The 9,097-nt window shown below is 40.2% G+C and overlaps 1 non-coding gene across 1 annotated transcript; it reads right to left on the minus strand.

Moving 5' to 3' along the window:
• Positions 1–5,510: 5,510 nt before the first annotated feature.
• Positions 5,511–5,617, minus strand: LOC131222343 (small nucleolar RNA R71). Its single transcript, XR_009160008.1, has one exon. It is a non-coding gene; the product is annotated as a small nucleolar RNA R71 (small nucleolar RNA).
• Positions 5,618–9,097: the final 3,480 nt, after the last annotated feature.

Consider the following 9,097-nt stretch of genomic DNA (forward strand, 5'->3'; position numbering starts at 1 on the left):
CTCTACAACATGTCACCTCAATCCATCAATCAATCCCATCAAGGGTCAAGTACATGTCAAGTACACATCACCTCTCACCCTTCCTCAAGCAACACCTAAAGTCAAAAGTTTCTTACAAGCCCATACCCCTTCTTACACAATCTACCCCAAATTCAAAAAGGCTCTTTGTAATGTCTCAGAAAAATTCGTACAAAGACCCGATTACCACCTCAGGCAGAAATCACCCAGAACCAAATCCTTTAAAAATTAGGTTAATATTAGCAAGTGCTAAACAAGAGTGCTTATGAAATTAGCGTTACTCACTTTAAATATGATCTGCAAGACCCAAAACGTGTAGAATCATTGACGCTACATTACACTGAAATCTAGAATCCATCTCAAAACCCAGTTGCTCTTGGGAGCACATTGAAACTCCGTATCGGACCTGAACCGCACATCGAAAGTCCGATTACCTCGAAACTATACAGTTATGACCGCATTACTGGACTTGACAACCCCCTCAGAAATCGAGTCCTAACTGTGTCTAGAAATGCACAACTTAAGCCCGGAGCAAAGATGGTGAGAAACGTGAAAATATTTAGAAATAAAATCCGAATTTAAGTAATCTCAGTCGTGTCGGTTGCGGGCCAAATATAAGGATTCAGACCGTCAGAATCTGATCCAAATACACCCTTGGATTAGGAGAAATGTCCCTCACATGTCGATGTACTTGTGGCCCTGATCGAGTGACTGTGACCGCTGAATTGAAACTGGTCCGCCACGGCTGATCTATAAATCTGACCTGGACGAAAACTCAGCCTGACCTAGATCCATAGTCAAGGAGCTTAAGTCCGACCGCACATGGAAAAGGGGCCACTAGAAGTACTCCATTGGACTGGAACGGCCCATATTTGGATATAACTTAAGTATACATTGGCCCTGGGGTCATTCCCATCAAACCTGGGCCTATATAAGGACCTTAAACACCCTCTCTCATATGCCATACGAATTTGATAAAACCCTAGGAGAGAGAGAAGAGAAAAGAGAAGGGAAAGAGAGAAAGTAAGGGTGAGAGTTGGAGATTCCTCCTGGGATTCGATCCCATTGCTCCTCGGTCTTAACTACCGCATCTACATCACTATTCCGGCGAATTCCATTCCACTATTGGGTAAGGAAATCTAACCCTAATCCATTTTAGGGTTTTTGATAGTGTAGGTTATCAAATAGCTAACCTAATTTATCCTATAGGTTGCCAAATCTGCTGTAGGCAAAGACTTAGCTTTAAACTGAGTTCATTACAAGTCTACCGGCGAAAGGTGCGGACTATAAACGTATAAGTTATGGTTTTCAAAGCTTTCAATGTCGGTTAATGGTTTATTACTAATGTGGGTACAATTTCACATGCCAATTGAAATGTTTGTATCACGTTTCTGATTTACATGAATTATATTGAGTTTAGTGTTTTCCATGTATATGTAGAAAGTATCATATACGTATGAAATTTGAACATGTGCTTGCCATGATTAATTGTCGTATGTTTATGCTAGTTGTATGTGTAACAACTCCTTGGGGAAAGGATTTGTCCTAATATGGGTTATCACCAACATACATCATGTATGTTGGAATATGTAGTCTAAGTGGTTGTAGAAATGTCTGAATGAATAAGTGTGTAACATATTGTACTTTTTATGAGCGTTGAGAAGAGATTCTCAATTACCTTAACAATGTGTATGATTTCCTCCATGTAACTTATCTTCTTTGTCTGTTTTACTTAGACACTACTTATGTGTGAATTCATGTTTAAGTTGAAATCCATCAAATGCTCACGTGCTTGTATGATTGGAATTGTTGATCCATTACTGTTCTGATTTGCTTGTATGAGTATCTGTTATAATTGAATGTGTTTGGGACTACGGAATAGTCCAGGCAATTGGTAACAGGTTCTGATATGGTGGCTGAGGCTGTCTCGCCACATAGGACTTGTTCGATGAACACGAGTCATACCTTGGTTGTCGGCAGTGGTTAGGCCACACGAAATGCTTACGCACTTCATGTCGGTCAATTCAACGTGCGCTCATACCTGTTGAGGGTCAAATATTGCATATTAGACCCCATTTATTAGCTGGATTTACGAGCATGATACTGTTTAACGGTTTATTTTAATCATGTTGTGATGCAAGGTGAATCTACAAGTGTGGACTGGAAAGGACACTAAAAACATGGATTTAACTCGCTCGCATCACCAAGGCAGTGGATGGGACTTCATGGGACCAAGATCAAGGATTTACACACCAGAGATCAGAGAAATTACAGCCACTCACTCCAAACAGGCCTGAAAAACGTCCAGAATACAAGATCACAGGGTTCCCACCATATGATCGGCTCGAAACTTCATATATGGCCTAAGGGCCATAAATTAACCATACAAATAAAATTTCAGCCATTGGATCCTTGTGTAAGTTTCCCAAAGGATAGATCAGCCCACAAACCTCTGATTTGGGGCCCACATGATATCTGGATATACTTCAAATTCGGTCTCAACCCTTAAATGAAGTGACAAACAAGTTGGATGGATCAAATTTCTCTAATACATTACAATGGACCCCATACCGTGGTGCGTGTGCACCATGTATAAGAGAACCGGCCGTGTACTAGTATCAGCAAAGACAGTCAACCGTCTTTGACCGAAAATTTCTCAAAAAAACCTCCAGCGTCTTACGCACGACGGTCAGTTTTGAGTAATGGGTCCCACCCATCATCCATTTTGATGATCCTATCTGTCCATTGCATCTCTGGGGTATGCATGACCGTCGTCTAAGTGGCCGTTTGGCCCCTTGTACACGTAGACACGTGGATCGTCGAAAAACGTAAGATGAACGGTGAGTTAGTTTAATACAGTGGACCACACCAAAACTAGATAAAAACTACTCTTTCTTGACTGGTTTTTCGTCAGTAATCCAATGAACGGGGTGGATTTCGCTGGAAAAACCATTGTGGGGTCCAACAAACACCTCAGCGCAGCCCCTGCGTAGGTTTTACACACGTCCGTGAAATCCGGCCGTTGTGGGCCATTGTGCGTCCATGGTGGTGGTCGGATGTATGATCCAGACCGTCCAATATATTGAAAATGTGGCCCTAACCCTGTCCATGACGTCGTTTTTGAGATATTCGGAAGAATAGCCGAGCAAACTCGATCTAAATGCAAGTCCTTTTGCATTTTCTTTTGCTGTGCACGCTGCTGCACCGCCTGTTGCTGCGTAAGAAGCTTTCTAGGAGCTTCTGCATCGACTCCAGCAGCCGTAGCATTGCCCTAATGCTTATATAAAGGAGAAGAGAAGAGAGAAAAAGGGGAAGGATCCAAGAGGAGAAAAAGAAGAAACCGAAGCTTGGCTTGGGCTGGACGTGGAGCACAGAGACAGAAACTGGAGTTGTTTTATTTATTTTTCTTTTTGCTTATGTTATTTTTGGAATTAGCCTAATCATGTGGCTAGGCTAAACCTCTTAGCTAAGGCTAAGAGGTGAAGCTTATAGCGAGATGAGAGACTCCATTTTATGCTGGTAATTTAATTTAAATTTATAAATTGACTTTGATTTTAGTTTGATAATTAAGGGAATGCTTTTAGTTTTTAATGATCTGTTGTGACTGAAATTACAATGGGTCTGCAATGGCTTTGAGTATTTCTTTTTTCCTTTTGATGTTTATGACGTCAGGAAGCCCTGTTGTTTACCATCGTCTCATGGGCATGGTCGGATGACGGTACCCTTCCTAACCTTCATGCATTGTTGATTGGTTGGTAATTAGTTTAATTCTGTTGTTTGCTTTGTCTCTTGGGCATGGTTTGGTAATGGAATCCATTCTAATTCATATACCTTTCATCTCGTGAAAACTAGATCAAGTTAGTTCAGTTTAATTTCCATGATTCTTGATGCAGGCATAAGATCTCCCTGATCTCTACAAGTGGATCCTCTGAATCCCTAGTTTCTTATCTTTGATTTCTCTTAAGTTTTACATTAATATTTCACCATTACTCCTCAAATTATAATCAATTTAAATTTTGTTGTAGTCTAGTTCTAATTCTACCTAGTTTCAGACAACGTACAGGTTTCAGTCCCTTGGGATTCAACTTCGGTCTCACCGAGTTTATTACTACATCACAACCCTATACTTGGGGAGTGAACAAGTTTTTGGCACCGTTGCTGGGGACTGACGGTTGCGATTCTCTAAAATTAATTAGGTTTAGAATTAGTTTAATATTAGAATTTGACTAACTTTAGTTTTAGATTTTTATTTGATTTTTAGAACTAACTTGTTTTCCTGTTTTGTAGGATCCTGATATAAGTTTCTAAGTTGATAATTCCTTCCTAATTTCTCTACTTTTTCTACTTTTAAAATTATGGTTTGAATTTTAGAAATTTTCTAATTCTAGTATTTTCATATTTGCAGGAAATAGTTTATTTTTAGAAACTAGGTTAGTTATTTCCCTTTTTAGAAATTAACTTTCTATTTTTGTTTTTTTTTAGTAACTTTCTAATTCTAATTCTTTTAGAATCTAATTTTGTTTCCTAAATTTTCTACTTATAGAATTTTTGTTTAGAAACTAACTTTCCTATTTTGTAGGCCTTTAAGATAGAAATTTCTAATTCAGTAAGTTCTTTCTCTACTTTCAATTTTTCAGATCTCTTTTAGTAACTTACTTTCTAGTTTAGGACTTTCCTAATTTATTTTAGAAATTTCCACTTTCTTTTAGGAATTTCTTCTTTTGGAAACTGGTTTGTTTCTATCTTCCTTTTTAAGGATTTTCTAATTCTAGACCTTCTCTTTAGAAACTGACTTGTTTTGTTTTCTTTTGCAAGTGTTGTTACTTAGGGCTTTCAATTTGGTAACTTCTTTCCAACTCTCTCTTTCTTTCTAGATTTTCTTTTCCTTTCTTAGGATTAGGTTTCGAATTTGACTGAGGGCTGCGAGTGTTTCATGCCCAAGTGGGCCCATAACAACACTCAACGTCTCTTGACTGAAGGAGGATTGGTTGATGGGTTGACTATCCATCGCAGGACTAGACACCACTTAAAATCCCCTGAGTTAATTGAAGTGATGGCTGAAAACCAACCTCTTCTACCCCAACCTAGGGTGGAGGACATTTAGGATGAGAATGAGGTGTATCAAGCACCCCTGCCACGTACTTTACGGGATTATTTACAACCAGTGGGGGTGAATACGCCCTCATGCATGATTTTTTCTGAAAATACAAGACATATGGACATCAAGCCAGGGGTTATCCAACTCCTTTCTAAGTTCCATTGGGCTTGAATCTGAATAACCATATCTACATTTGAAAGAGTTTGATGATATCAGAGCCACTTTATATTTTCTAAATGTGTCTGAGGACACAGTCAGGCTGAGACTCTTTCTTTTTTCCTTAAAAGAGAAGGTTAAGACGTGGTTACATTCACTGCGTCCTAGATCCATTGGCACATGGAATGATATGCAAAGAGAATTTATAAAGAAATTCTTTCCACATCATAAAACGATTACCCTTAGAAAAGCAATCATGAATTTCACCCAAAAGGAGGATGAAACATTTTACCAATGTTGGGAAAGGTTCAAGGATTTGGTTAGTTCATGCCCACAACACGGCTTTGAAACGTGGCGCATTACAAATTTTTTCTATGATGGACTGACATCTTCCATGCGCCAAATGGTCGAGACAATGTGTAATGGAGAATTCATTAATAAAAATGTTGACGAGGTATGGGATTACTTAGATTGTCTTGCTGAAAAAACACAATCATGGGACTATTACCAAAAGTCGAACACCATGTCTAGGCTGACTCAATTAAAGGAGAAATGTGGATTGTATCTCTTGAAAGAAGAGGATGATCTTAAGTGTAAAGTGACTACGCTCATAAGGAAAGTTGAGGCCATGGAAGGAAAGAAGGATAAGGTTAATGAAAGTGTTTGCGGCATCTGTGATTGCAACATTCATACAACTGAAAATTGTCCTACAATACCCGCTTTTCGAGAAGTGTTGAATGAACAATCCAATGCCGTAAATAATTATCAAAGACCTTTCAATGGACCAACCTCTAATACGTACAATCCTGGTTGGAAAAATCATCCAAACTTTAGTTGGAGAAATGGACAAACTGCTACCCCTCAAAGTTTCTTCAATCAAAATCCAAATCAGGGGAAACCTCAAGAAGAACCGGTTCAAAATTCCATGCAAGAGCTGACCCAGGCAATGCGAGACTTTATGCAAAAGATGGATTCACGTATGACGGTTATAGAAAAGGGGATGCTTCCTGCACAACCGCTCCCCAATCCTAAACCGCAATACAAGATAAGTGATCCCAGCTCTTTAAATTAGAACCGAAACTTCTAGAAAAGCCAGTTGCTCCATTTCTCCAACGGTTGGTCGCACCAAAACCTCTCTCTAACTCTCAGCATATCCTAGAGGTGTTGAAACAATTGAAAGTCAACATTCCTCTACTTGATGTCGTAAAACAGATACCTTCATATGCCAAATTCCTGAAAGACTTATGCACGACCAAACGACGGCAGAGTATTTAAAAGAAGATCTTCTTGACCGAGAAAGTGAGTGCCATCCTAAAGCAAGACTGCTATAAAAATTCAAAGATCCCGGTAGCCCAACCATATCATGTGTAATGGGGGACCATCGAATTGATCATGCACTTCTCGACTTAGGAGCGAGCGTCAATCTGATTTCCTACTCGGTATACAAACGGTTAGGTTTGGGTGAATTAAAACCCACCCTAACCACACTACAACTGGCTGATCGCTCTGTTCGTGTACCCAGAGGGATAATTGAGGATGTGTTAGTCCAAGTTGATAGATTTTACTACCCTGTAGATTTTATCATCCTGGACACCGAACCCATCAATAACATGAGCACTCAGATCCCTGTCATTCTTGGTCGTCCATTCCTTGCCACTTCAAACGCAATTATCAATTGCAGGAATGGTGTCATGGCTATGTCTTTTGGGAATATGACATTGGAGTCAAATATCTTTTTCAATAACGGCAGAAACTTAGAGGATGATGACGATTTCCACGACATTAACATGATTGACTCTTTAGTGGAAGATACGACACCTCTGACCTTATCCTCTGACCCTTTAGAGACGTGTCTGGCCCACTCCCATGATTTTGATAATGACATGATTAGGGAGACGTGTGCCTTTCTTAATACTGCACCGGTACTTGAAGTTAACCGGTGGAGGCCACAATTTGAAGAGTTGCCCCAAACTGATGTAGTGCCTCTACTGTCTAACCTCAAGCCACCGAAGCTTGACCTAAAAACTTTACCCTCTGATTTGAAATATGTCTATTTAGGTCAAGATGAGACATACCCGGTGGTGATCTCTGCCTACCTGGAGAAAGAACAAGAGAGTATGCTCATATCTACTCTCATTGAGCATAAGGGAGCCCTTGGATGGACGATATCGGACCTTAAGGGAATCGACCCCTCGATTTACACTCACCGCATATATCTTGAGGATAATGCTAAGACCACTCGACAATCACAACGTAGACTAAATCCGAACATGAGGGAAGTGGTTAAAGCCGAGGTTCTTAAACTATTAGATGTGGGTATCATATACCCCATATCTGATAGTCAATGGGTGAGTCCAGCTCAGGTAGTTCCTAAGTAGTCCGGGATCACCATCGTAGCCAATGCCAATAATGAACTTGTGCCAACTAGAGTTACTACTGGTTGGAGAATGTGCATTGACTATAGGAAGCTGAATACCGTCACGAGGAAGGACTACTTTCCTTTGCCCTTCATTGATCAAATCTTAGAAAGGCTAGCTGGTCATTCCTATTACTATTTTCTTGACGGGTATTCGGGCTACAATCAGATTGAAAACGCCCCTGAGGACTAAGAAAAGACCACATTTACATGTCCCTACGGCACCTTTGCCTACAGAAGGATGCCATTCAGATTATGTAATGCCCCTGCCACCTTTCAGCGATGTATGATGAGTATCTTTTCTGACATGGTGGGGAAATATCTAGAGATCTTCATGGACGATTTCTCTGTTTTCGGTTCATCTTTCAGCGAGTGCTTAGAGAGTCTTAAATGTGTGCTGAAAAGATGTAAAGAAAAGAACTTGGTACTTAATTGGGAGAAGTGTCATTTCATGGTTCATAAGGGAATTGTCCTTGGACATATTATCTCGTCCAAAGGAATCGAGGTAGATAAGGCAAAAATCGATCTTATCTCTAACCTACCTCCACCCAAGAGCATTAGAGACGTGCGGTCCTTCTTAGGACTCGCAGGGTTTGACAGATGATTCATAAAGGACTTTAGTCTCCTCTCTCATCCCTTATGTAATCTTCTGCAAAAGGATGCACCATACGAGTGGACTGAGCAATGCCAGAAAGCTTTCACCAAGCTTAAGGGCATGTTAACCACTGCACCCATCATGCAGCCACCCGATTGGAGCCTTCCTTTTGAGCTTATGTGCGACGCTTCTGATTATGCTCTTGGGGCGGTTATAGGCCAAAAAAAAGATAAGAGGCCCTACGTCATTCATTACGCAAGTAGAACTTTAAATTCTGCCCAAGTGAACTACTCAACTACGGAAAAGGAACTCCTAGCCGTAGTGTTCGCTTTGGATAAATTTAGGTCCTACCTGATCGGATCCAAGATCATTATCTACACAGATCATGCGGCACTTAAGTATTTTCTTTCTAAGAATGATTCTAAGCCCCGTTTGATACGATGGATCCTTCTACTCCAAGAATTTGATTTATAAATTAAAGATAAAAAGGGAGTAGAGAACGTAGTGGCCGATCAGCTTTCTCACCTTAATACCTCTGATTCCCTTGAGGCGACCCATATCAATGATATGTTCCTTGATGAACAACTGTTCAGAGTCTCCTATTCACCTTGGTTCGTTGATATTGCTAATTATCTTGCCACAGGTTCCATACCGACACATTCGACTGCGCAAGATAAGAAGAAATTTTTCACCAAGGTGCGCAACTTTTTCTGGGACGATCCATATTTGTTTAAATATTGCCCAGACCAGATCCTAAGGAGATGTGTGCCAGACGATGAGCATCAGAGTGTCATCTCCTTCTGTCACTTACAGG

The sequence above is a fragment of the Magnolia sinica genome, chromosome 1 (genome assembly GCF_029962835.1).
Source record: "Magnolia sinica isolate HGM2019 chromosome 1, MsV1, whole genome shotgun sequence".
Taxonomy (NCBI): Eukaryota; Viridiplantae; Streptophyta; class Magnoliopsida; order Magnoliales; family Magnoliaceae; genus Magnolia; species Magnolia sinica.